At 38.8% G+C, this 27,040-nt stretch overlaps 1 pseudogene; it reads left to right on the top strand.

Moving 5' to 3' along the window:
* Positions 1 to 15,256: 15,256 nt before the first annotated feature.
* On the top strand, positions 15,257 to 15,556 carry LOC133774717 (non-histone chromosomal protein HMG-14-like; annotated as a pseudogene).
* Positions 15,557 to 27,040: the final 11,484 nt, after the last annotated feature.

Here is a 27,040-nt window from a genome sequence, read left to right as displayed (position 1 = left end):
ATGGTTGTTTTAGTGTATTAAGCAAGTATTTGTTGAGCAACTATTTGTGTTATACGCTGGGGATATAAAGATAGAAGGCATAACTTTAAACTGTGTAGGATCCATTTGAAACATGTGAGACAGAACAGCAAGTGTGAAAAAGTACTTCAGGACTTGTGACAGGACCTGGGTAGAGTTTGCAGGATTGCAGAAGACACATTTGGTGTGAGATTTCAGCCCCATCCCCTTTTTCTGAGAAGTTTACTTCAGGCTCAAAGTTGGACTCATGTAATAATTTCTGTAATATGTGACCCTACTCTGTGATCACTGGTGATTGGGCCAGGACTGACTCCCACTCTGAGCCAGGCTTTTCCTCCTATGAATTTAAATTAGTGATCACAGATTAGTCTCTGCTGTTGCTGATAAGGAACAGAAAGTTGGGGAAGCCACATTTGCCCTGATGCTTAGTAGTGCAGACAAGTCAGTGTGCAAAGAATGAAAATCTTAGCAGATGTACTGGGAGAGTAAGAGGTCAGAGAACACACAGCCCAGGGTGAGTGGAGTCTTCCTCAGGATCTGGGGCTTCATAACCACTGTCCATGGTGCTGGAGCATGCACCCAGGGCCCTGGTATTTACTTTCCTTTGTACAGAAGGATCTGTGGGTGGAGCAGGAGTGGGGACACAATGGCTGCTATGGTAGGCTGGCCACAGTGAGAATCCAGGCAGCAGCTGTTTACTAACTACCATGAAAATAGTTTAGGGTTTTAGCCAGTACTATGGCTGTATCTGATCAGATATCCTTTTGTTTATATAACAAATTACCACTTTTCGCTGAAAATAGTTTAAATATGATTTCATTGCTTGAAAGTAAATAATCATGAAGAAAAGCTTGGATCTTAAAAAAGAAAGCATCACAGTCTACCCATGAGGTCAAGAAAAATTTATAGCATAAGTCACACCTGAGCTGAGTCAGGAAGGTTGTGAAAGCATGCGCTTCTGGGAAGGTGAGACATGTGGTTCAAATACAAGAGCAAAAGCAGAGGCATGAAATGGCCTGTGCCCACCCTGGTGTTAACAGGGTGCAAAGATAAGCACAATAGATATGGCCCCTGCATCCATGAAGCTGAAAGCCTAGTGCAGGGGACAAACGTGTTTATAATTACAATTTTAATGTTATAAGTATCTGTGGCAGACAGACATCTGATTTGTAACAAAGCACATAAGCAGAGCACTTTACCCAGACTTTAGGAGTCAGAGAAGTTTTCCAGAACAGGATTACTCCTAAATTGGAAACTTTAGGATTAGTGGCAATTCACTGAACAATTATGGCCAGATGGCAGGAGTTGGGGCATGGAGTAAGAAGTTCAGGTGGAAGGAACAACATGTACAGAGCCCCTGAATTATATCTTCTCTGCTTAAGACCCTTAGACTGGCTGGTATCTTTGTCCTGTTTCAAAACTTAGCTTTGCATGGGTCAGCTCATTAAAACAGGAGCACAACAAACAGGAAGAGAAGCCAGGGAGGGAGAAATGATGGGTTCAATTTTTAAGATGCTGAGATTAAACTGCTTATGGATATTTCATTGACTTTTTCAGGAACAGCATGAGGTGGTCTGGATAGGGAATGTGGAGTGAAAAAAAATCTAGTACATAAACTCAAGGAACAATTAGTACAGGAAAGAACCCAGAGGGTACTTGTTTAATTGTGAAGGAAAATCAAGAAAGTGTAATGTCACAGACACCAAGCTAAGTAAATATTTCAGTAAGGAAGGGTCAACGAACCCAAGATGATCAAATAAGACAAGGAATGAAAGTGCCCACTGCATGTAGCAGAAAGGAAGCTTTGGTTACTCTGGTGGGAACAGTTGGGAGAGTTTATGGGAACAAAGGCCATACATCAACAGTTTTTGAGGTTAGCTGTATTGAGGTAAGAGCTGAAGCCCTGAGCTCTATGGACCACCCAGGGAAACCACAGAGCACATTTCTCAACCACAGGTTGAAATCAGGAAACACAGAAATTTTAATAGGTTATAATTTTTGATTCAAGGTGGGAGTCACTTAATTGAATTCCACAGGAAGAAAACTATGAGTTATTAACACTTACGTTACCTATTTAATGAGTAAAAAATGTGAACGAGAAAATTGAATCTTTTCTTTTAGTTACCAAATTCTTATTATCTAAGCACATGTGTTAAGAAACAGCAGAGGTTGGCCGGTGCCACGGCTCAATAGGCTAATCCTCCGCCTTGCGGCGCCGGCACACCGGGTTCTAGTCCCAGTCAGAGTGCCGGATTCTGTCCCGGTTGCCCCTCTTCCAGGCCAGCTCTCTGCTGTGGCCAGGGATTGCAGTGGAGGATGGTCCAAGTGCTTGGGCCCTGCACCCCATGGGAGACCAGGAGGGGCACCTGGCTCCTGGCTTTGGATCAGCGCGGTGCACCGGCCATAGCACGCCGGCCGCGGCGGCCATTGGAGGATGAACCAACGGCAAAGGAAGACCTTTCTCTCTGTCTCTCTCTCTCTCATTGTCCACTCTGCCTGTCAAAAAAAAAAAAAAAACAGCAGAGGCAACACCCTAATTTTTCAATATTATGTTTACATGGCACTTCTGGGCTCAAAAATACTTGTTCAGCCTCAAGATCACATCTACTAGAAAGTGTTCTTACAATGTAATCATTTTACAAACAAGAACCTGAAGCCCAGAGACTTCAAGTGATTTCACTCAACACAGAAAGGCTAGCACCATTCATTGGATTTGATGAAACATTCCTTCAATTCCTCTATTTGGCACCAGTCCTCTGGAGATGAATGAGGTGGCCGTTTTCACCACAAACACTCCTCATACTATGGCTATAGGACCTCCTCTAGGACAGCACTTGGTAGAGTGTGCCTGGCAGGATAGGTGAGGCACAGAAATTGCAGCAGCAACAATGCTTGGCTCCCAGACACTACCAGTTTTCCTTTAAGGATTGGCTTGGGTGTTTTCTGGCATCCAGAGATGTCATGTTGCTACAGGTTTTAACCCAAACACAAAAGAGCATCCAGCACAGATAGAATATAGAAGTAGCTAGAAGAGCCTAGGAAGGAAATGGAGAGCAACTGCCAGTGCTTCTTGAAGAGAATCAGATGATGTTTGGTATCAGTTTCATTGAGGATGGGAGCTTTGCTTTACAAGATAATCCTTGCACTGTCAATGTCACAACTTAAGACAAAATTGAGAAGTATCTTGGATTTGGCCAGTAGGAGGCCATTGTTGAACTTGCCAAAATAGTGTTCATCAGCCAAATATTGTTGTACAGGCTGTTGATTGAACAAAGACATCAATTTTCATTCCCCTCAGGCAAATTCCCCTAGAGAAGTGGATGCATTTTTTTTCTAACTGGAGCAAAGTCCTAATATAGAGTTGGGGACCAGATAGAAGGAGAGCTAGAGGGCACCTGATATGTCTAAGCTCAGTTCTCCTGCTGGGAAAATTTAAACTTCCCAGAAACAGGATTTTCACCATGGGGTCATGAGATGAATTGGAGGGAATGACTACAAATGGGAAGGGTGAAGAGGGAGAGGGAGTTGTAGTGGAACGTGGGTTCCAACTTTTTGTCAGTGATAAAACCCATCCCCTTAGTCTCTTAATTCCTAACACTTCTAGAATTCCACATGCTTTTCAAGGCTGGTTTTCACCTTACTGTATTCTGAAAAAGCATCTTGGGAGGCAGTTAGTGCCACATTCTTATCTCCATCCCACACATGAGAAAACAAACACACAAGAAATTCTATTTTAAATGAGAGAAACAGCGTCCTTGTCAAGGATCAAGCTGGATTTTGCCTGCAAATTCAGGTGTCCACTCTAGCACTGTCACTTAGGACCATGTTCTATCATACCACTGAGCCTCTGTTTGCAAAATTGTTGAGTGGAACACGTATCTGCCTGAGGAAATATGGAGGTGAACCAGGATGAGAAATGCAAACTGCTAGGGAGAGCTGAGCACAGATGGTCAACGTACACAAATTCCTTTTCCCCTTTTCTCTACCTAGAATTCATATCTGGGTTAACCAGCTTCAGAATCACATGGCTACCATGGTCATTTACTCATTTCCAGAGCTATGTAAACTTTGGTTTAATGGAAACTCAAGAGAGCTTTTTGTAGAAATTAAGTTTCTTACTATTTTTCATACAGCATCTCTCCAATTATGTCATTATAATTTTGGAATACTTCTAAAAATTACCTATCTTGCTTCCTGCAGATGTACTCAGAAGACTATTAATAGAGTTCTGTGGCTTCCAGGAAATAGAGAAGGAAAAACGCATTATTTTTCTGTTAAACTACAGTATTATTAAGATGTAGGAATTGTTTCAGATTTTATAGCTCATATTTTATTGTGCGTTGCGTGCAATTCTACTTATCTGATTAGAGAACATAAAGACTGGGGAAAACCATCATGCACCTAATCTAAGAAATTGTCATTATAATTTTTAAATCCTTTGCAAAATCAGTAAGTGTGAGCTTAACTTATTACATACACACACACATTTGCATATACTGATCTGGTGCTTTCGTGTCTTAAACACTGGCTACTTGTAGAGATGCATTCTGGCAATACAGAATATAGCATCTTAAAATTGATGCTAGCATTATATTTCCAAATGGAAAGTAAAGGCAACAAGAATATTTTTTCATATTTCTAATATTGTAGTGTTGCTGACATCATTATCCACTGGTCATGTTAATCTCAAAATGCACAATATTTTTGTGTGATCTGTATAATGCAGAAAGTGTTCAAAGATGTGATAAGATACAGCTCCATTTGGCATTTATTATCAGATTATCATAATGTGCATCAGCTTTGAAGAATCTGATTTTGAAAACAATGAGTACTTTTTCTTCTAATATTTTACCAGTGTGCTGGATGTTGTTACAGAGAATTCTATCTGCTTTTTGGGGTCTATGTAAAAACCCACTTGCAGCTACCAAAAAACAAAAAACAAAAACAAAAAAAATTGTAAACAACTAGTTTATAAAGACTCTTCTGAAGGCTGTGCTGTGGTACATAATATGCATGGAATTTGTATTACATTTGAGGAAAGAAAAATGGAAGTTACTACAGCTGTGAGTCAAGAAATTAATTCCAGGCAAAGAAATAATATTTCCATTCCTAAAAGACAGCAACAAAATGTGTTGGTTTGGATGCATTTCTTGATTTTGTGTTATTGGCTATGAAATGTACCTGCCCAGAAGAGCAATAGCACCTCATATGAAATTATTAGCCTATTTCATAACTCTGGTATGGAACATCCTCACTTATAATGTTCTGGTTTATAAAGATAATTGACTGCAGTGGAACTCTTCAGCGAGGTAAAGAAAAGTTTCACAGATTTGCAGATTGTGTGTGTGTGTGTGTGCGTGTAGCATCCATGAAAAACGGGTAGAATCACAGGCTATAGTTTACATACAAGCAGCTCATTAGAAAAAAGCATTTTACGACAAATTCAGCTATTCCTGGTTAGACTCACTTCACCAGTGTTTTCACCCTAATTCAAGAAGCGTATTTACCTGAGTTTCAGTTTTATCCCTTAAATCCACATTTGAATAGAACTCTGCCGTATCTTTGTGCTTCATCAGCATCAACAGCCATTGTAGTTGAACAATCTTGATCCCTTTCCCTATTAAAATTTCCTAAATACTTCTGACAATTCTTGCTTTCTTACTAAACATCAAAATACCATATTTAAATATGTGATCCCAAACAAGAATGGCACTAAAATATGGTTTCTATCAGTTCCTTTTTTTTATTAGGAGATCATATGAGTCTAATTTTTTTCCAATTTCATTTTTTTTTTGAAAGGCAAAGAAACAAAATGAGACAGACATATATCTCCCATCTGTGGAATTACTCCCCAAACAACAAAAGCAGTTGAGGCTGGAACAATCTGAAGCTGGGAGCTGGGACCTCAGTCCAGGTCTTCCATGTGGGGTGGCAGGAACTCAAGTATCTGAGTCATCATCATCCTCTCCTAGGATGTGCGTTGGCATTAGCAGAAAGCTGGAGTTGAGAGTAGAACTGGGACTCAATCCAGGCACTCTGACGTGGAATGTAGGCATCCCAACTGGCAGTTTAACTGCCAGCCAAATATATACTAGGAGAATGCTGGGGCCAGTGTTGTCCTCCAGCAGCTTAAGCCATTGCTTGCAATGTTAGTATTCCATACAGGAGTACCAGGTTCAAGTCCTGACACCTCCACTTCTGATCCAATTCCCTGCTAATGCTCCTAAGAAACAAGCAGATGATGACCCAAATAATTGGGCCCCTGCCACACACATGAGAGACCTGGATGGATTTCCTGGTTCCTGACTTCAGTCTGACCCAGTCTCAGTAATAATGGCTGTTTGGGAAGTGAACCAGTGGATGGCAAATCTCTCTCTCTCTCTCTCTTTCAAATAAATAAAAAATAAATAAGTATTTTTTTAAATATTAGGAGGATAGGAGTTGGCATTGTGGCATAGTAATGAATTAAGCCACCACCTGCAGCACTGGCATCCCTTATGGGTGCAGATTCAAGTCCTGGCTTAATTGGCACTTTCAATCCAGGTCCTTGCTAATGCACCTGGGAGAGCAGCGGAAGATGTTCCAAGTCTTTCATTCCCTACACTCATGTGGGAGACCTGGAAGACCTGGGAGAAATCCCCTGGCTCCTGACTTTGGACTGGCCCAGCCCTGGCCATTTGTTGCCATTTGGGGAGTGAATCAGCAAATGATCTCTCTCTCCCTCCCTCCCTCCCTCCCGTCCTTTTCTCTTCTCTCTCTCTCTCTCTCTCTCTCTCTCTCTCTCTCTGTAACTCTGACTTTCAAATAAGTAAAATAAATCTTTAAAACAAAAAATGTGGTATATTGGTCCCAGCCACAATCTCACATTCAGATTTAACAAGAAGCTTTGTATTTAATATATATGAGGATGTTATAAAAAATCTTGGGTATGATTCCAGGTCCTGGCTAATACACTTCCTCTCCAATAATCTTTCTTGGTAACAAGATCAGAACCAGCAGGACTGGCTTTAGTGGCAACCGGCTCCCAAGAGATGGAATGAACAATTTTCAAAGGTTGGTATTTTGTGTCTGTACCTAAAACATGCTCAGGTTCGATTCTGACTGCTCCACCTTGCTAAAGAAATTCATTATCATTCATTATCTGATTTCATCATTTCCTTTTCCCCTAAATATTGAGATGAAATATTCCCTTTTGCTATTAAACATATACCAATCAAAATTTCTGTGTGGATAATAGTGCTTTTACAGAATACATATAAACTACTGTCTTGGTTCTAAAGTCATAGTTACAGTATTTTGCAAAGACAGAAAGCACTTTAAAATTATTTTGCAAATGAAAAAGAAAAGATCATTTCTGTTAACCTTTATCTTTACTAGATATTAAATCATCTGGCACGTTTGTCATTTCCCCCACATCTGGCATTTTCTGCACGTTGTTAATGCTGATTCTATCTGGTCATCTGCCAAAGGGAAATCAGGTGTCAACAGTCACTTCTCCATTCCAGAGTCCCTAAAGGAAATGAAGACATATTCTTCTGCTTCAAAAAATTCCATGAAAAAGTGACAAATCCTTATGGAATGTTTAACACATATTTATTTAGAGATGCTGAAATTATAGTATATTTTTTTAAGAACACAAGTTGTCTTGTATTTATGTGAGTCAGGGAGTAAAGATACATCTGGAACCCAAGAACCTTCCTTTCCAATATTAGGGCTTTAATCAATATATTGTAAATACAGTGTTCTGGAAAATGGCCCAGACTTTTCAGAATTTTCTTAATAGGTGCTTCCAGAAGAGAAAGAAAAAGGAATTTAAAGGATACTCAAAAATCACTTGATAGAGAAATAATCTATTCAAATAGTCATAACTAAATTGATTTGAATTACCTTTGAAACAGATGTTCTTAGATGAGCATTACCCTAAGAGTTAAAAGCCACATCAGGCTGACCCCAAATCAATAGTGTGAGCTTGGCTGAAACCCAGGCCCTCTCTGAACTAAGATTCCCAAGTCACACTGCCTAGCAAATTACATCAGTGCATCTTAATGGGAAAAGAGAATATTTAAGCCCATAATAATGAGAGATTGGATTTGCTAATCCATTAGGTACATTGTAGCCTAAAATTCATTTGAAATTATATATTTGACACATTTGCAAATTTTCAAACACAAAGTTACACTTTTTTTTTAACGAGATGACACCTTATATATCAAACTAGCCCACCTTTCTATTTGTAGCCAATTACCACTCCAATCTAAAGTTGCACTTTATATAAATTCATTTATTCTTTCATTCATTTCAAATATGTGATGACATAACTGGAAAATCAACATTTGGTTATTCTGAATAACCCAAAATAGGAAATAATTTAAAAATCACTTTCACTTGACTTTAGAATCTATTACATGCATTGTTTTTCCAGAAAATTTACCTCATAATTATGTTGTGTGAGATTGAAATGAGTTTCTATTTCCAATTCACACATGGAATTCCGACTGCTGGGTGATGAGAAGACACCCAGGGCTAACATTTGCCATGTTGCCATGGATAATTAAGATTGAATGCTTGTATCTTTAACCCTCAAGTTGGCTTCAACCCTTAGTATCCAGGATACTGGTTTACTTCCTTTCTTGGACCTTGAAAGGCTCTCACCTTTCCATCTGCAGGTTCTTGGCGTAATATTCTGCTGGGGGTTTTGTTTCCCATGCTTCCTATTAGCTTCATTTTCTGTGTTTCTGTGGGAGTTATCTATGACAACAGATAGGGAATCCTTTAAAGAGAACATTGTTATTGATGCTTGCTGTAATTACAGCACGTCATTATACAAGAATAGTTCCTAAACCTACACTCCACAACACAAATGTTCATAATAAACTAACAGTTCCACTCAGCTCAGCCTAGGTAAATTCTCCTAATGCCTTACCTCTTGCTTCATGAATTTCCTTCCTCATTGGCAATCATCTGCCATTTCAACTCTGAATAACACTCACAGTACTCACTCTCTATTCCTGTTCCCTTGTCATCCTATTTAACCTCACCCCTATTTTTTTTATTTTAAAGCATCTACCTCAACTAATAAGTGGAAATAGTTGGATTTTGTGTATTACAATGTAAGAGGTATTCAAAGGGTTTGTGGAAAACAGAATTAAAAATAGGTTTATTTTAATGCAAAAATATTTAAATGTGTAAAAGTAATTATTACAAATCACATTATAGTTGACTTAATGCAAAGGAATTATGAAATTAGGGATGATTCTAAGGCTCCGCCTGGACTGCTGGGTGGATGATGGTGTAGTTTATGCCAAGGGATATAGAATGAGACAGGAAGGTTGTTGGAAGAGGCAAACATTATCACTGAGGTTTGAACTGGTTAACTCTGAGATGTGTATTAAACTTCAACAGGCATCTCAAGCAAGTGGTCAGAGCTTTATTCTGGTAAAGTCAGGGCTGGACATGAAATATGGAAGGATAAAAAAAATCGAAAAAACGATCCATCCAAATCTCTGACTTGTAAAATAGCAGTGTGTGTAATCTACTGTTTTCTCTCCCATGGGCAGGGAGAACTGGAAAGGGAGTCTCATTTTGCCCTAAAAGTGAAGGTGAATGTAGAAAGGAAGCCCTTTAAGATGGTCCTTCTCCAAGCACATTTTTTTAAGCATGGAAAATTTATCATGACAATTTTATTTCAATGTGCTCTGTGTTCAGGAAGCTTCTCCTCACTCAGATGCTGATTTAAGAATCTTTGTAGAAAAAGGTGTTTATGTGGTAGGAAATATTATTGACCTCTTAGTATATCATCCAAGAACAAGGGACAGAAATTCCACAAACTTAGTCTTGTGAGAGTTTCTAGCAGATGTTACAGATAGAAAAGTTTACTCAGAATTCCAATAAGCAGATAAGTATTTGCGTGGTTTTCTATAGAAAAAAACATATTTTATATCTTTAAAATTGCTTCTTTGCTTATAATCTCTAGAGAAGTGATATCAGGGCCTGGCACCCAATAGATGTTTGACAACATAGTAAATAAATGGATGACAACTGTCAGTTTTTGACATTTTTAAGTAAAGTATTACAGGGATATATAACTTGGCAACCCTATACCATCGTGCTATATCTATCATTTCATATTTTAAAATTCCACAAGAATGTTTGAGAGCCTGGTATTCAGATTTTGTGTGTGTGTTTATCAAGTAAAGCTTGCCATATTGGAAGTTTTCAGAATGTGGAAATGAGGATTTGTCTTTCGTGTGTCACTATTAATTATAATTAGGTCAGGATCACTTTAAAATTTCCTGTGTTCCTTTCAGACAAATAATAAAATATTCAATTCAGTGAGCTTACCAGTGGTATGTATGTGAGTGTATTGTGTATTATTCTTTGTTACTGCAGTTTTTATCTTTTGTTGTTGTGTTTTGTGTTCTTGTCCTAGGAACTTCTTTCTGGGTGGGTCCACTTGTGATTGCTGAGGAACTAGGAGGTCGTAGAAGTGTGACTTCTGCAACCCAAGAAAATTGTCCTTGTTCTCTGCTCCCACCATGTGCATTCTGATCACTCTTGTGAACTCAAATAACAAGCTTTGAAGTCAGGGAGGTTTCTGTCAGTAGAACTCCTTCTATTCATTCACTGTCCCTGTGGTTGTTTTAATGCACATGACTAGTCACATCAGTCTCCCTGTTGGCCTAAAATAAATCCAATGGCATTACAATCCCACCCATCAATGCTTCAAAACCCCAGGAAAATTGTTCATGTGATCATTCAACACGTGTACAGCATTTCACATCTGTTACTCAACTGCTGCTATTTGCTGTTTGCATTGGCAGATTCTTTTTCCATCGTTACAAGTGGAGATAAATAGACATGTTTGGATAAATAATTAAAATTAATTCCTTAAATGCATTTAATAAGGCTTACTCAATGTACTAGTCATTGAGGATATAAAGATTGATATGATACAGTCCCTGCTTCCATTCTGTTTGAGATCTAGTGGAGAAAAAAGGACATATAAAAGAATAAGCAGGGGCAGTGCTGTGGCATAGTAGTGCCAGCATCCCACATGGGCACCAGTTCAAGTCCTGCTGTTCCACTTCCTTTCCAGTTCTCTGCTATGGCCTGGGAAAGCGGTAGAAGATGGCCCAATTCCCTGGGTCCCTGCACCCACGTTGGAGACCTGGAAGAAGCTCCTGACTCCTGGCTCAGATCCACCCGGCTCCAGCCATTGTGGTCATTTGGGGAATGAACCAGTGGATGTAAGATCTCTCTCTCTCTCTCTCTCTCTCTCTCTCTGCTTCTTCTCTCTGCAACTCTGCCTTTCAAATAAATAAATAAATCTTAAAAAAAGAATAAGCACATCAAAGTGTGTGTGTGTGTGTGTGAAGCATCTTCAATTGTGCTGAAATGGGTTTTATAGAAAAGGTGTCTGTTATGAGTGGGCATTCAACATCGTGGGCAAGTTGCCCCTTGGGACCATGCACCCTAGATCAAAGTGCCTGCTTCATATCCTGACTCTTCAGCTTCTGATCCAGCTTCTTACCAATGCAAACCCTGTGAGGCAGCAAATGATGGCGAAAATGATTGGGTCCCTGCCGCCCTTGTGGGAACCCAAATGGAGCTCCTGGCTCCTGGCTTGGGCCAGCCCTGGACATTGCTGGCATCTGGGGAGTGCACCAGTGGCTATGATTTCTCTCCCTCCCATCATCTCTTCCTGTTTCTCTCTCTGCCTTTATAATGCAATGAAGATAAATAAATAAATAATTTAATAAAAAGGTTCATGAAAGATGGAATTAGAAGAAAATGGAAGAAAATAAAAGAAGATGGAATTAAAAGAAAAAAGTTTTCTATTTTAAATGTCCATATTATTAAGGAAGATGAACAACTTTATTAGCAAGGCCTTCTTTCCTCTTATTGAATAATTATTAAAGCTATCTTGAACAATGTCTTTGCCTCTGTGAGGTCAAAACAAACTTTTGAAATCATGAAATTGTGATTGACTCATTCTTTTGTTGACCAATATGCCCTCCTCAAACCATTTGGTTGATAATTACAGTGAAAGTTTAGACATGACTCATAACCCAGACTCTGCCCCAGAGGTCTCCAACTCTTTAGTTACAATTTTTTGCTATTGTCCAACCAGGTGATTCTTTCAACAGAATTGAAAATCCATTGAATTTCATTCAGTTATAAACTGTGCTCTAACATATAGCTATACAAATTTATAACTAAGTTTTTTGGGGAAGACCCAATGAAGAATCTATTCCTTTTTTTTTTTTTTTACATTTATTTAAACACAGAATGTACTCAGTAGTGTATAAAGTACATCATGCTGTTTAGTTATTGTGTGAGCTGCATGCACTCAGAAATACAATCGCTGATGTTAATTATACTTTATTTTACTACTTACGTGATTTCATCTTAGACAAGTTAATAAAAATTTTTGTGTGAATTTTTTTAGATTTTTATTTTTAGTTTTTAATTAGTTTTTAACAGATTTAGTATATTTTGTAGATATAATCCTTATAATGATAGTACCTTCCTCCCTAACTTCCACCCTGCCCCCTTTACCTCCTGCCCTCTCTCTTTTTCAATTTTTGAGATAACATATTTTAAATTTGCATTACAGTAAAAAGGCTTAATGCTTCACCAAATAAGAAGTTTAACAAGTAAAAAGCAAAAAGACTCTACTTTATTTGGAATATCAACAATGGCTATAAACAATAATTGAATGGAAAAATAACCATTTCATCCATATACAGCAAATTTTAATATAATCACAGATCATTAAAACCATAGTAGTATAACATTCTTTTTTTTTTTTTAACTTTTTTTTTTGGCAGGCAGAGTTAGACAGTGAGAGAAAGTTAGATAGAGAGAAAGGTCTTCCTTCCATTGGTTCACACCCAAAATGGCAACTGCGCCGATCCGAAGCCAGGAGCCAGGTCCTTCCTCCTGGTCTCCCATGCGGGTGCAGGGCCCAAGCACTTGGGCCATCCTCCACTACCTTGCTGGGCCACAGCAGAGAGCCAGACTGGAAGAGGAGCAACCGGGACTAGAACCTGGGGTGCCGGTGCCGCAGGCGGAGGATTAGCCAAGTAAGCCATGGCGCTGGCCAAATATAACATTCTTAACTATTGGTTTGATAAAAGTATAAAATAAAGTTTTACAAATCTATATTTGCAGCAATTCTGATACACAAAGGCAGTTTTCTTTTTTTTGTTTCTATTTTGTGATTCCCCCACTCCTGTTTTTAAATTTTGACTCCCATGTAAAAGGGAGAACATGAAGTATTTGCCTTATTGTTTCTCGCTTATTTCACATAACTCAGTTATTTCAATGATGTCCTCTAGTTGCATCTATTTTGATGGAAGTGGTAGAATTTCATTTTTTTTTTATTGCTGAATAACATTCCATTGTGTATATAATCCATGTTTTCCTTATCCATTCATCTGATGATGGACGCCTTGGTTGATTATAAATTTTGTCTATTGTGAGCAGTGCTTCTACAAACATGAATGGTGCACGGATCTCTTTGATACAGTGTATTCATGTCTTTTGGGTTTCTATACAGCAATGGGATTGCTGGATCATATGGCAAAAGTATTTCTAGTTTTTTTGTTTTTTTTGTTTTTTTTTTTTGACAGGCAGAGTTAGACAGTGAGAGAGAGAGAGAGAGAGAGAGAGAGAGAGAGAGAAAGGTCTTCCTTTTTCCGTTGGTTCACCCCCAAGTGGCCGCTACGGTCAGCACGTTGTGGCCAGCATGCTGCACTGACGAAGCCAGGAGCCAGGTGCTTCTCCTGGTCTCCCATGCAGGTGCAGGGCCCAAGAACCTGGGCCATCCTCCACTGCAGTCCCAGGCCACAGCAGAGAGCTGGACTGGAAGAGGGGCAACTGGGACAGAATCCGGCGCCCCAGGCAGAGGATTAGCCTAGTGAGCCACGGCGCTGGCCTCTAGTTTTTTGAGAACGCTCCATAATGTTTTGCACAGTGGCTACACTAATTTACCTTCCAACCAACACTGTATAAGAGTTCCACTTTCTCTCTATCCTCATCAACACTTGTGCAGTTCTATCTTTTGTATTTTAGCCATTCTGAGAGGAGTAAGGTGATATCTTGTGATTTTGATTATCATTTCCCTGATGGCTAGTGATGCTGAGCATTTTTTCTTATATTTGTTGACCATTTGCATTTCTACTTTTGAAAACTGAATATTGAGGTCCTTTGTCCATTTCTTAATTGGATTGGTTGGTTTTTGTTAAGTTGTTGATATATTCAGGATATTAATCCTTTTTCACATAGGTAGCTTGTAAATATTTTTCCCATTTTATTGAATGTCTCTTCACTCTATTGATGGTTTCCTATGCTACGCAGAAGCTTCTGAGTTTAATATAATCCAATTTGTTTAGTTTTTGCTATTGTTACCTATGATTTTAGGGTTTTGTCCAAGAAGTTGTCCCCTACACCAATGTCTTGGAGTGTTTCCCATACATTTTCTTCCAGCAGCTTCATAGTATCCGGTTTTAAACTCAGTTTTTGATCCAATTTGAGTTGATTTTTTTGTATAGGGTGAGAGTTATGGATATAACTTCTTTCTTTTGCATACGTACATCCAGTTTTACCAGCACCACTTGTTGAAGACATTATTCTTACTCCACTGCATGGTGTGAGTACTGTTGTCAAAAATCAGTTGGCTGTATGAACATGGATTAATTTCTGGGCTCCCTATTACGTTCCATTGATCTATGTAGCAGTTTTTAATGCCAGTATCACTCTGTTTTCGTTAGTATAGCTTTGTAGTATGCTTTCAAGTCAGGTATTATGATGACTCCAGCTTGATTTTTCTTGCTCAGGATCACCTTGGCTATTCAGGGTCTTTTGTACTTGTATATGAATTTCAGGATTATTTTTTCTAATTTTGTAGAGGGATTAAAAGGGGTTGCATTAATGTTTGCATTACTTTAGGTAGTATGGATATTTTAATGATAATGATTCTTCTAATCCATGAGCAAAGAATATCTTTTCATATTTTTGCATCCTTGATGCTTTCTTTCAGCCGTGTTTGATAATTTTCATTGTAGAGATCTTTCACTTCTTTGGTTAAATTCATTCCTAAATATTTTATTTTTTTGTGGTTATTGTGAATGGGATTTCTTTTTTAATTTCTCTTTCAGTAAGTTCATTATTGATACATAAAAAAGCCACTGGGGCCCATAGGCTAAGTTTACCACATGCCCTCCCTATCACCAAGATGCCCAAGAGGAATGTCGGCTCTGCCAAAGGGGTGGTGAATGAAGAGTCCAAGAGAAGACTGGTGAGGTTGTCAACTAAATCTGTTCCTGCAAAAGTGGAAATGAAGCCCAGGAAGGCAGCTGGGAATGATAAGTTGTTAGACAAAAGTGTACGAGCAAAACGGAAGAGAGGAACAAAGGGAAAACAGGCTGAGCTGGCTAACCAATAAATTAAAGATTTGCCTACAGAAAATGTAGAAACTAAAAATGAGCATCCAGTCTCTGATGAAGCAGAAGAGAAAGAAGTCAAGTCTAATTAAAATCATATAGTAGGTCTTATCTGTAGTCCCTGTTTGCTTTCTTAGACAATCCAGAGAAATATTTTACCAACTATTTTGTAAATGCAAGTTTTTTTCATAGTGCTAGATAGATTTCTAAGAAGGAGGGAAGCCCACTTCATCCCACTTTTTAAGTGTAAATGACTTTTTTAAGAGGTGAAATCATTTGCCCCTGGTTTATTTACAACCAGAAAATGATGGGATATTAAATTATGGGAGATTTTGTCTGTCTTGTGCGTTAGCTTAACTTTCCATAGGTTGGAGGTGGTTTTCATATCCTACAATGAAACACGTACTAATGGCAATTTGGAGTCATAGTTGTACATTCCATCTGTCTTGAATATTTTCAGTTACTTCTCCCATGTTGTTTAGTAGAATTGCTTCTTTCAGAAAACCACTCCTTGTTGCTCTGTCAGAACTGTGTGCACTCTGTAACATCTGTGGTTGTGGTAGTCTAGCTTCCCTTGACTAAGATTTTCTTAATGTGCTGTGAAAGATTGAAAATTTGAATATGTAATAGCAATGTTTGAAGATACTAGTACTTGATGGTCTCTTAAGGAAGAGTTGTCTCCCAATTTGAAGCTGGAAAGTCACTGGAATAATTTTAAAATAAGAATGACAATTCACAGCTTTTTAGATTCTTGGTACGTACATTAAGAATGTGTACAAATTGAAATGTCTATGTACTGATTCTCAACACCAATAAAATCTCAATTATGAACGAAAACAACAAAGCCACTGGTTTTTGTATGTTTATTTTGTAACCTACAACTTTACTGAGTTGGTTTATCAGTTCTGACAGTGTTTTGGTGGAGTGTTTAGGTTTTTCCATGTACAACATCATGTCTACTGCAAACATGGATAATTTGACTTCCTTTTTTCCAATTCTGATGCCATTTATTTCTTTCACCTCCCCAATTGCTCTTACTAAAAACTTTCAGCACTATATTAAATAAGAGTGATGAAAGTTGACACCCTTGTCTTATTCCAGATCTGAGAGGAAATGCTTTCAGCTTTTCTCCAATTAGTATGATATTGGTTGCTGGTTTGTCATGTAAAGCCTTTTGAGGTATGTTCCTCCTATACCTAATTTGTGGAGAATTTTTTTTATCATGAATAGACATTGAGTCTTATCAAATACTTTCTCTGAAACCACTGAGATGAACATATAGTTTTAGTTCTTCATTCTGTTGATGTGATTTATGACATTTATTGATTTGTGAATGTTGAACCACCCTTGCATTCCTGGGTTAAATCCCACTCGATCGTAATGTATGATATTTTTTATGTGATTTTGGATTCAATTTGATGGCATTTTGTTGAGAATGTTTTCATGTATGTTCTTTAAGGCTATAAGTTTGTAGTTTTTTTTTCATGTCATGCCTTTGGCTTTGGTTTCAAAGTGATGCTGGCCTCATAAAAAGAGTTTGGTGGAGTTTCATGCTACTCAATATTTTGGAATAGTTTAAAAAGTATTGGAGTTACTTCCTCTTTGAGTGTTTCATAGAATTCAGTAGTAAACCCATCATGCCTTGGACTTTTCCTTGATGGAAGACTTCTAATTACTGCTTCAGTTTCATTGCTTATTATGGATCTATTTAGATTGTCTACATCTTCTTGCTTTAATATTGGTAGGGTATATGTATCCAGGAATTTATCCATTTCTTCAGGATTTTCTAGTTTATTAGAATATAGTTCTTCATAGTAGTTTCTTAATGATCCTTTGTATTTCAATGTTGTTGATTTAATGTCTCTTTTTTCATCTCTAATTTCATTTATTTGAGTTTTTCTCTTTTTTTGTTAGTCTGGCTAGAGGTTTATCTATTTTGTTTTTCTTCTCAAAAAGCCAACTTTTTGTTTTGTTGGTCTTTTTTATTGGATTTTTTTAGTTCAATTACATTTATTTCTGCTCTGATCTTTATTATTTCTCACCTCCTGCTGATTTGGGGTCTAGTTTGCTCTTGTTTTTCTAAGTCTTCAAGATGCATCACTAGGTCTTTGAGATATTTCTCTCTCTTTTTAAAATATAAACACTTAATGCTATGTACTTCTCTCCTAATATTGCTTTTGCTATATCCCACAGGTTTTGATTTTTCATTTTTATTTATTTCAATAAGCTTTTTAATTTTATTTTTAATTTCTTCAATGACCCTTTGATCATTCAATAGCATGTTGTTTAATTTCCAAGTATTTATGTGTGTTCTGTTGTTGTTGGTTTCTAGTTTTAGTTCTGAAGTGATACATGATATAATTTCAATATTTTATAATTACTGAGACTTGATTTATGTCCTAATGGATGGTCTATCCTAGAAAATGTTCCATGTGCTGATGAGAAGAATGTGTATTCTACAGCTGTTGGGTAAAATGTCCTGTAAATATTTGTTAGGTCCATTTGCTCAGTAGTATGTTTCAACTCCAAAGTATCTTTATTGATGTTCTGTCTGAATGACCTGTCCATTGATGAGAGTGGGGTGGTGAAGTCACCCATTATTATTGTATTGGAGTCTATCTCTCCCTCTAGGTATAATAATATTTGCTGTATGTATCTGGATGGCCTTGTGTTGTGTGCATGTATATTTATGATTGTTATGCCTTCTTACTGTATCTAACCTTTTATCAAAATACAGTGCCCTTCTTTATCTCTTTTTGCAGCGTTTGATTTAAAGTCTATTTTATTTGCTATCAGGATAATTACTCTTTCTCATTTCTGTTTTCCATTTGCCTAGTATGTATTTTTCCAGCCCTTCACTTTCAGTTTGTGTGTATCTTTGTTTGTGAAGCGAGCTTCTTATAAGCAGAATATAGTGGGGTCATGGTTTTTTATCCATTCAACTAACCTAAGATTTTGGCTAGAGAATTTATTCCATTGAATTTACACTCAAGGTTAGTATAGATAGATAAGAACCAACACCTGTCATTTTGTTGTTCGGGTACAATTATAACTGCTCTTTTGGTGGATTCTTGTGTTTTCATGTTTACTTTTCTTTTTTTAAGATTTATTTTATTTATTTGAAAGAGTTATGGAGAGAGGTAGAAACAGAGCGAGGTCTTCCATCCACTGGTTCACTCCCCAGATGGCCGCAACGGCCGGAGCTGCACTGATCCAAAACCAAGAGTCAGGAGCTTCTTCCAGATCTCCCACGCGGGTGCAGAGGCCCAAGGACTTGGGCCATCTTCTACTGCTTTCCCAGGCCATAGCAGAGAGTTGGATCAGAAGAGGAGCAGCCGGGACTAGAACCGGTACCCATATGGCATGCTGGCACTTCAGGCCAGGGATTTAACCCACTGCACCGCAGCACCAACCCCGTGATGCTTACTTCTAATTTAGGACCCCCTTCAAGGTTTCTTGCAAGGATGGTCTGTTGGTGGTGAATGCTCTAAGTTTTAACTTATCAGAAAAATATCTTATTTCTCCTTCATTTCTAAAGGATAGCATCATTGGATATACTATTCTTGGTTAGAAATTTTTTTCTCTGAAGACCTTGAATGTAACATCCCATTCTCTTCTGGCCTGCAGGGTTTCTGCTGAGAAGTCTGATGTTAATCTAATTGGTTTTCCTTTATGTGTAATTTTTTTCTTACTGTGAGTTTGTACTTTTCTCTTATTTCTTACAGACTTTATTTATTATCTACTCATTTTTATCTGATTGGATTATTCAAAAGTCTGTCCTTGAGGTCACGAATTCTTTCCCCCACTTGGTCTATTCTGCTGTTAAAGCCTTCAATTGTGTTTTTTATTTCACTGATTAAAAATTTCACTTCCAAAATTTCTATTTGGTTCTTCTTAATGATTTTTATTTCCTTAGAAATATTTTCATTATTGATTTCTTTGTTTCTTTAATCTATATGCATTCTCTTGCATATCATTGAATTTTCTTACAATCGTTATTTTGAATTCTGTATCTGTCATTTTGTTGATTTCCTTCAGTTCATGATCTAATTCTGGAGGATTATTTTATTCTTTTGAGGATATCATGCTATCTTGCTTCTGCATGTTTCCTGTGCCCCTACAATGATATCTACGCATCTGGTGTGATCATCCCTTCTTCTTTATGGAGTAGGTTTTATTAGAAGAGAGTTTATGGTTTAGCTGGAATTCAGGGTATCACTTGGCTGGTTGCTTTGGCTTTGGTTCTAGGTGAGCCCATGAGTAATGTCTCTGAGTGATTTCTTTTGTCTCAATCAATGTCAACTGTGTTTATAAGTGACATAGTGGCCTAGTAAGCTGCAGTTTGTAGGGTTAGAAGTGTGACTTTCAGATGAACATGGGTTTCCTAGGGTGTATATCTTTGGTTCATAGAAAGTTTTATGTCAGTGTCCGTGGGGATTGTGATAGACAGAGCCTTGTTCTTGGTGCCAAGGCAGACAAAGGTGGCTGTTACCCTATCCCACTGAAAAGTCTGAGACATACTGGGGCTTGAAGCACCAATTGCTGTGGCTCTAGGATTGTGTGATGAGGATGGGCCCTTCCTCAGATCCTGCTAGGAGAGTCCAGCTGTTCCTGTGTCTTATATCTTGGGGCTAGGGGTTGTGACCTGAACCCTGCTCCAATCTTACAGGGTGACTACAAGGTACAAGCAGAAGATTTTGTTCTGAAGGTATGAGTCCAGAGTGGTAGAATTCAGATGGGTCCTTCCATAGGTCCACTGGGTAGGTTCCAGTGGGGTTGAAAAATTTAGAACTGATTGTTACAGTCCTGGTGTTACAGGGTACAGTTGAGTCATTATCCAGATCTTTCAGGGTGGAGGTGGATTTTTATGGGCTGCCGCTGGTGCTAGCCCCCAGAAGCTAAGGAGAAATCCTCCAGGCTCACACAGAGTATGTGAGTGTGATTCTGAGACTAATGCCCCCAAACTCCCACCATTGCGGGAGGCAGGGAATCTGTGCCTTTGCCCCACAAGTTGCCCTGACTCTGACTCTGATTGATTCTGGTAGGAGCAGAACAGAGGCCGCCGTGTGTCTTTTCACTGCAGAGTCTGGCACTATGCTGGAGTGAGGCAGTGGAAGGAAGCGATGCAGCTTCCTTGCTCCATGCCTGGCAGTTGCTCAGACCCAAGTCAGCTCCTCAGGCTGAAGCAAAAGTCACTGCATAACTGTGGCATTCTCTCTCAAATGAATCTGTCTTTGGCAAAGTATGTGACAATTTCTTCCTACCTTGAGTTGGTAAGATGGCAGCTCACAGCCAGCAACTGGCTGCACTGTGCAGTTGGCTTCAGTAGTGTATCTGTCTTCTCCCCTCTTGTTCCACAGTCTTCATTGTTTTTTCACTTCTCTGCTGAACATTTTCATCAGTCAGACCCCTGGAAACATGGTCCTTCCTTTGTTCTTTTCGGATCCCAAGATAACTGAATTTAGTGTGGCTATACTCCGTTCAGCCATCTTGGATCTCTATTGCTTTTGGCTCTTATGTAGGCTTTACAGTTTTCTTTGCAATCTTTTTCTCTGATTTTTCTTTTAGAGAAGAAAGAGAAGGTCACTAAATAATAGGAATGAATAAGCAAGATTTCCAAGAAAATGAAAGGAGAACAGGTACAAGAAAGGTTGAAAGTGTATTTACTCATTTTGAAAACACAAAGTAAATCCTTTTTCCTAATCTTGGAATTAACTAAAGGGTAGTATTGTACTTTGAAGTTTGTGAGTCCTCTCTGTCTTCTCTCATTTACCCTTCAACATAAAGATGTCTATTCCAACCATTTTAATTAATTAAGTAAGTAAATTTTTGCAGTGGAAAAAGGGACCAAAAAAGTGTGGCTATTATTCTTTAATAATAACAAATACTCAACAAACTGTAGTTTCTTGAAGATTAGTTACACCTAGAATCTGAAATCATGTTATTGAAATTTTCATGATCAGTTACATTAAAATCCATTAGACTATTTCACACATTGCTTTTTGAGTGTGTATATTTTTTAGGGAGGGGGATCTTTTTGTTTGTTTTGTTGTTTTTTTTTTTTTGGTAATATGTATGGAAATGGAGATCATAATGTAAAGTGAAATAAACCAGGCATAGATACATACTGCATTTCACTCATATGTAAAATCCAGATGTAGACAACAGAGTAGTGGCTACAAGACTGGGAAAGGTAGAAGAGAAGAGGAGTTGAGGAGACATTGATTAACAAGTATAAAGTCACAGCCATATAGAAGAAATAAGTTTTTGATGTTATATTACACAGAAGGGTGATTATAGTCAAGAGTACTATACCATATAATACAAACCAACTAGAAGAGAAGCTTTTCAATGATCTGGCCACAAAGAAATGATAACTGCTTAAAATGATGGATATCCTTAATATGCTGAGTTGATCATTACACTACATACAGATGTCCCAATGCAGCACACTACACTCCATATAGATGCACAATTATCTGTCAAAAAATATTCTTTTTAGATTGCTCCTGATATGACTACAATAACCAACTGAAAGCAAATCCATTCTCCTTTTATTTTGAGCTTTGGACAATATTTGACATCAGCAATGGCACCCATATTCTTGAATCATTTTCACCTCTTGCCATGTGATTCTAGATTTCCTTTCACCTATTTGGCAATTCCTTTAAAAGTCTCCTTTTAAGATTATTTATTTAAAATTTATATCCTTCAGTGTTTGGCCCCAGGCCCTTTCTTCTTAGTTCACACCAATAATTCTCAACTTCTTCTTTTTTAGTTTTTGAATCATTGATGCCTTTGAGAATCTGAAAAATACCTGTACAGTCAGTCCAGAAAAAAATGCACATAGATATGGATAAAAAAGCATTTTGTGCATTATTTAGGCTGGCTCACAAAATAGAGATTCCCCCCTTCCCTTGTTCTGTACAACTTTATAACACAATCTCTACTTACCAACAATATGTTAATTCCCAAGTTTATACTTCCAGCTAAGATCTGTTTTCCTGTCTGCCACACTCATATATCCAATGGACTACTGGGTTCCTTTCATGTGTCCCTCACTGTCTAAAACTCAGCATGTCCAAAGTGTAATTTCTAACCCATCTTCTTACCTAAACCCATGTCCCCTCCTTTGTTGTTTATCTTGTACAGTGTACCACTATCAATTCACATATGGACAGAACCCACCCCCCTTCATGTCCCTCACCCAACCCATCATGATCTGTGAATTCTACATTGAGAAAGTCATCTCAATGCCTTCATTTTCCTCCATCCCAATATCTGTCAACCTCTTGCACAATCACCATTCTTTCTACACCTCCTGCAGCTATCTGCTCATTGGTCCTCTTCCCTCCGGATTTTATCTTCTACAAGGTATTTTCTGTGCCTGTGCAAACAAAAATTCAACCATGTCACTTTCCTCATGGCTTCACAACATCCTTAGAAAGACATTCAAATTCTTGGCAATCTTTAAAACACAGTAGATAGTCAGTGTTTCATGTCCTGGTTCTGCAATAATAAAACAGATGTTCCTTGACTGGCCATGAGGTTATGTTCTGATAAACCAATTGTAAATTGAAGCACTGTCAACTATGCGCTGAATACACAAGAACTACAGGGCATCCTAGCTCAGCAGCAAAGCACATCATAGTGTGTTTGTTGTTTTCTCTCCTGGCTGTGTGGCTGACTGAGAGCTGTGGCTCATTGCTGCTGACCAGCATTGAAGAAAAACACAACACCACACATCACCAGCCCAGGAAAGCTCCAAACTAAAAATTCACAGTACAGTTTTCCTGAATCTGGGTTGCTTCAGCACCATGGTTAAGTTGAGAAGTTAGGGACCATCTGCACCCAACCTGGATGGCTTCAAACTATTGAAATGGCTTCTCCCAAAGTCCTGGAGGCTAGAAGTCCAAATCAAGGTGTTGGCAGCACCATCCTCTGAAGGCTTGAGGGGAGACTCCTTCCCTGCATCCTTCAGCTTCTTCTCACCCCAGGAGGTCTCCAGCTTGCAGCATGTTGTGTGACGGCAGCCTCTGCCTCCATCCTCATGTGGCAGTTTCCTGTGTCTCCTCTCTGAACTTGCTGCTTCTTACCAGAACACCAGTTGGATTGGATTACAGCTCACTCTAATGACATCATCTTTTTTTTTTTTTTTTGGACAGGTAGAGTGGACAGTGAGAGAGAGAGACAGAGAGAAAGGTCTTCCTTTTTGCCGTTGGTTCACCCTCCAATGGCCGCCACGGCCGGCGCACTGCGGCTGGTGCACCACGCTGATCCCAAGGCAGGAGCCAGGTACTTCTGGTCTCCCATGGGGTGCAGGGCCCAAGCACTTGGGCCATCCTCCACTGCCTTCCCGGGCCACAGCAGAGAGCTGGCCTGGAAGAGGAGCAACCGGGACAGAATCTGGCACCCCGACCGGGACTAGAATCCAGTGTGCCGGCACCGCAAGGTGGAGGATTAGCCTGTTGAGCCACGGCGCCGGCCGACATCATCTTTTTAAAAATTTTGTTTGTATCTATCTTGTAAATACATTAGGAATGTAGTAATTCTTCCCACCATACCTGCCCTCTGATACACTCCTCCCCTTCCTCCTCCCTCTCCTGTTTAGTCTGAGAAAGAAAAAGAAACAGAAAGAAAGAAAAAAAGAAAGAATGGAATAAAAAAACTAAGAGAAATGTTCTTCAACAGTCTTATAAGGGCTGCTCTATGTTATTGCTTCTCAAAGGTGATTTCACTTTTCTTTCCCCATTTCTCTTTTCCATTCCTCCACCTTTTTTACTTTTAGAAACTTAATTGTTTTTAAAGAACCCAAGGATTATACATCTTTTGTGAGCTCTTAGACATAATTATAATTTATGAGATATAGTAACACCTCCATTTAATACACTAAAAGGAAGTGACTCTTGAGAACAAGTTTTACTATTAAATCTCATGATACAACTCTTTGGGGACAGAGGTCCTGCATCTTAACTTGATTATGTCTATAAAGACCCTATTTGCAAACAAGACAAACAAGGTCCTATTCATGGGTACTGGGGTGAGGACTTCAATAGATCTTTCTGGGAATACAATTTAATCCATAATATTTAGTAAATAGAAATTAAAACATTGATTTCTTTTAATGTGCTACATACTGTTCTAAGAACCCTACATGTCCTATTTAATGCTCCCAACTAATCAGTGAGTTAGATAATATTCATCTCCATTTAACTAATGAAACAGCTGAAGCAGAGAGGTTAAGCAATGTGTCCAAGGTCACATAGTTGCTAAGTGACATAATAGGGATAACAACCCTGGTAGTAAGCATTTGTTGAATGGATGAATTAAATAATAGACTAATTGCGCCCATGGCCATATGATAAGTATATATTGAATAACGAATAAGGACTTACAGGCCCCTTTTGCTGGTTGTTTGTTGAGTGGAAGAATGGGTGCTCTCCTAGTTTTTCAGAAACTATCTCCTATACCTTCAGGCCTCCTGTTTCAAAAACCCTGACCTCTTCCTGGACCTATCCCAATGACACACAGACTTCTTGTTTCCTTGAACTATTCTTAATTACTCCATATCTAACTTTTTTATTTTCTCCTGCTCTGATGATTAATAAAATCTGCAGCCCTAATCTCCAATATTCCTCTGGCCTTTTAATTGAAGGTTTAAAATTGGTTTCCTTGGGCGGGGGGGTCACCACTTGCAGTTCCCACATCCGATTTGGGCACTGGTACATGTCTTAGCTGCTTCACTTCTGATCCAGCTCCCTGCTAATATGCCTGGGAAGGCAATGGAAGATGGCCCCAGTACTGCACTCATGCGGCTAAGTGTTGGTGGACTGGGCTGGGCTGCTCCTGGGCCAGATGATCAAATCTTGGATTTGCTGATGATCTGGGAGGAGGCATCATGAGGTGACTAGAAGTATGGGACCATAATTAGGGTTCTCTGGGTACCTCAAGATCAATACTGGCAGAGGTTGAACTGCGAAGAACAAGAACAAAGTAGAATCCTGAATTGCAGGCAAAGCCAAGACTTGATTACAGGAGAGGGGACTGAATTATGGGGTAATTCAGGTACATTCCAAAGACTGCCTTTCTTTTCATTGAGCTTTAATTGGGTCACCTACACATGCAGCATTTTTTTTTTATTCTGTGCATGTTAAAACTGTCACTTGGCCTCTGACATTTATCAAGAGAGAGGTACAACTCTTACACCCCTAAAATGCTGAAAAAACTAATAAAATATATTTTTAGGAGTTTGTGTCCATCATATACATATTATTTGAACTGAAACGTTTGAGATGAAGAGTTTTGATTTGAGATGAAGAGAAAGGAGGATTCATAATCATGTGCATTTATGGGCATAAATAATTTTAAGAAAATAAAGGATAAGTTGAAGATAATCAGACATGTTTCTGAATAGTCAAGAGAGAGATCAAAATACGAGTTTGCCTTAAGGCATTCGGATCTGGCTAAAGAGCCCATGAGAGTATTTTAGGCATGGAAATCCAAGACACTCTGGAAAAAAAAAAAAAAAACCCTAAATGAATGATCTCTGTGAGTGAGATCCCAGTGGAAAGAACAGGCCATCAAAGAAGGAGGTGCCTTTCTCTGAAGGGAGGAGAGAACTTCCGCTTTGACTACGATCTTGTCTAAATAAGATTGGAGTTAGTGAACTCAAAAGGTTTCCATAGCCTTAGCAACTCATGACAAGAGCCTCAGGTGATTACTGACGCCATAAACAAGAGTGTCAATTGTTAAGTCAACAACAGGAGTCATTGTGCACTTACTCCCCATGTAGGATCTCTGTCCTTAATGTGTTGTCCAATGTGAAGTAATGCTATAACTAGTACTGAAACAGTATTTTACACTTTGTGTTTCTGTGTGGGTGCAAACTGTTGAAATCTTTACTTAATATATACTAAATTTACCTGTATATAAAGATAATTGAAAATGAATTTTTTAAAAAAATCGTGAGTGGAGCTCTCATGAGTGGGAAATATCTTCTTTTTTATTTATTTTTTTATTTTTTGCCAGGCAGAGTTACACAGTAAGAGAGAGAGAGAGAAAGGTCTTCCTTCCATTGGTTCACTCCCCTAATGGCCACCATGGCCAGTGCTGCACCGATCTGAAGCCAGGAGTCGGGTGCTTCCTTCCAGTCCCATGCGGGTGCAGGGACCCAAGCACTTGGGCCATCCTCCACTGCCCTCCCAGGCCACAGCAGAGAGCTGGACTGGAAGAGAAGCAACCGGGACGGAATCCGGTGCCCCAACCAGGACTAGGACCCGTGTGCCGGCACTGCAGGCAGAGGATTAGCCAAGTGAGCCATGGCGCCAGCTGAGAATGAATCTTGATGTGAATGGAATAGGAGAGGAAGAGGGAGATGGGAGGGTTGCAGGTGGGAGGGAAGTTATGGGGGGTGGGGAAGCCACTGTAATCCAAAAGCTGTACTTTGGAAATTTATATTTATTAAATAAAAGTTTAAAAAAATACAGGTTTGAATTTTCAACGATTTTATTCATCAGGGTCAGCATTATGGCTTAGCAGGTAAAGCAGGCCTGTGAAACCAGTATATATCCCATATG

This window comes from Lepus europaeus, chromosome 15, assembly GCF_033115175.1.
Source record: "Lepus europaeus isolate LE1 chromosome 15, mLepTim1.pri, whole genome shotgun sequence".
Taxonomy (NCBI): Eukaryota; Metazoa; Chordata; class Mammalia; order Lagomorpha; family Leporidae; genus Lepus; species Lepus europaeus.
This window is presented reverse-complemented; position numbering and strand designations above follow the sequence as displayed.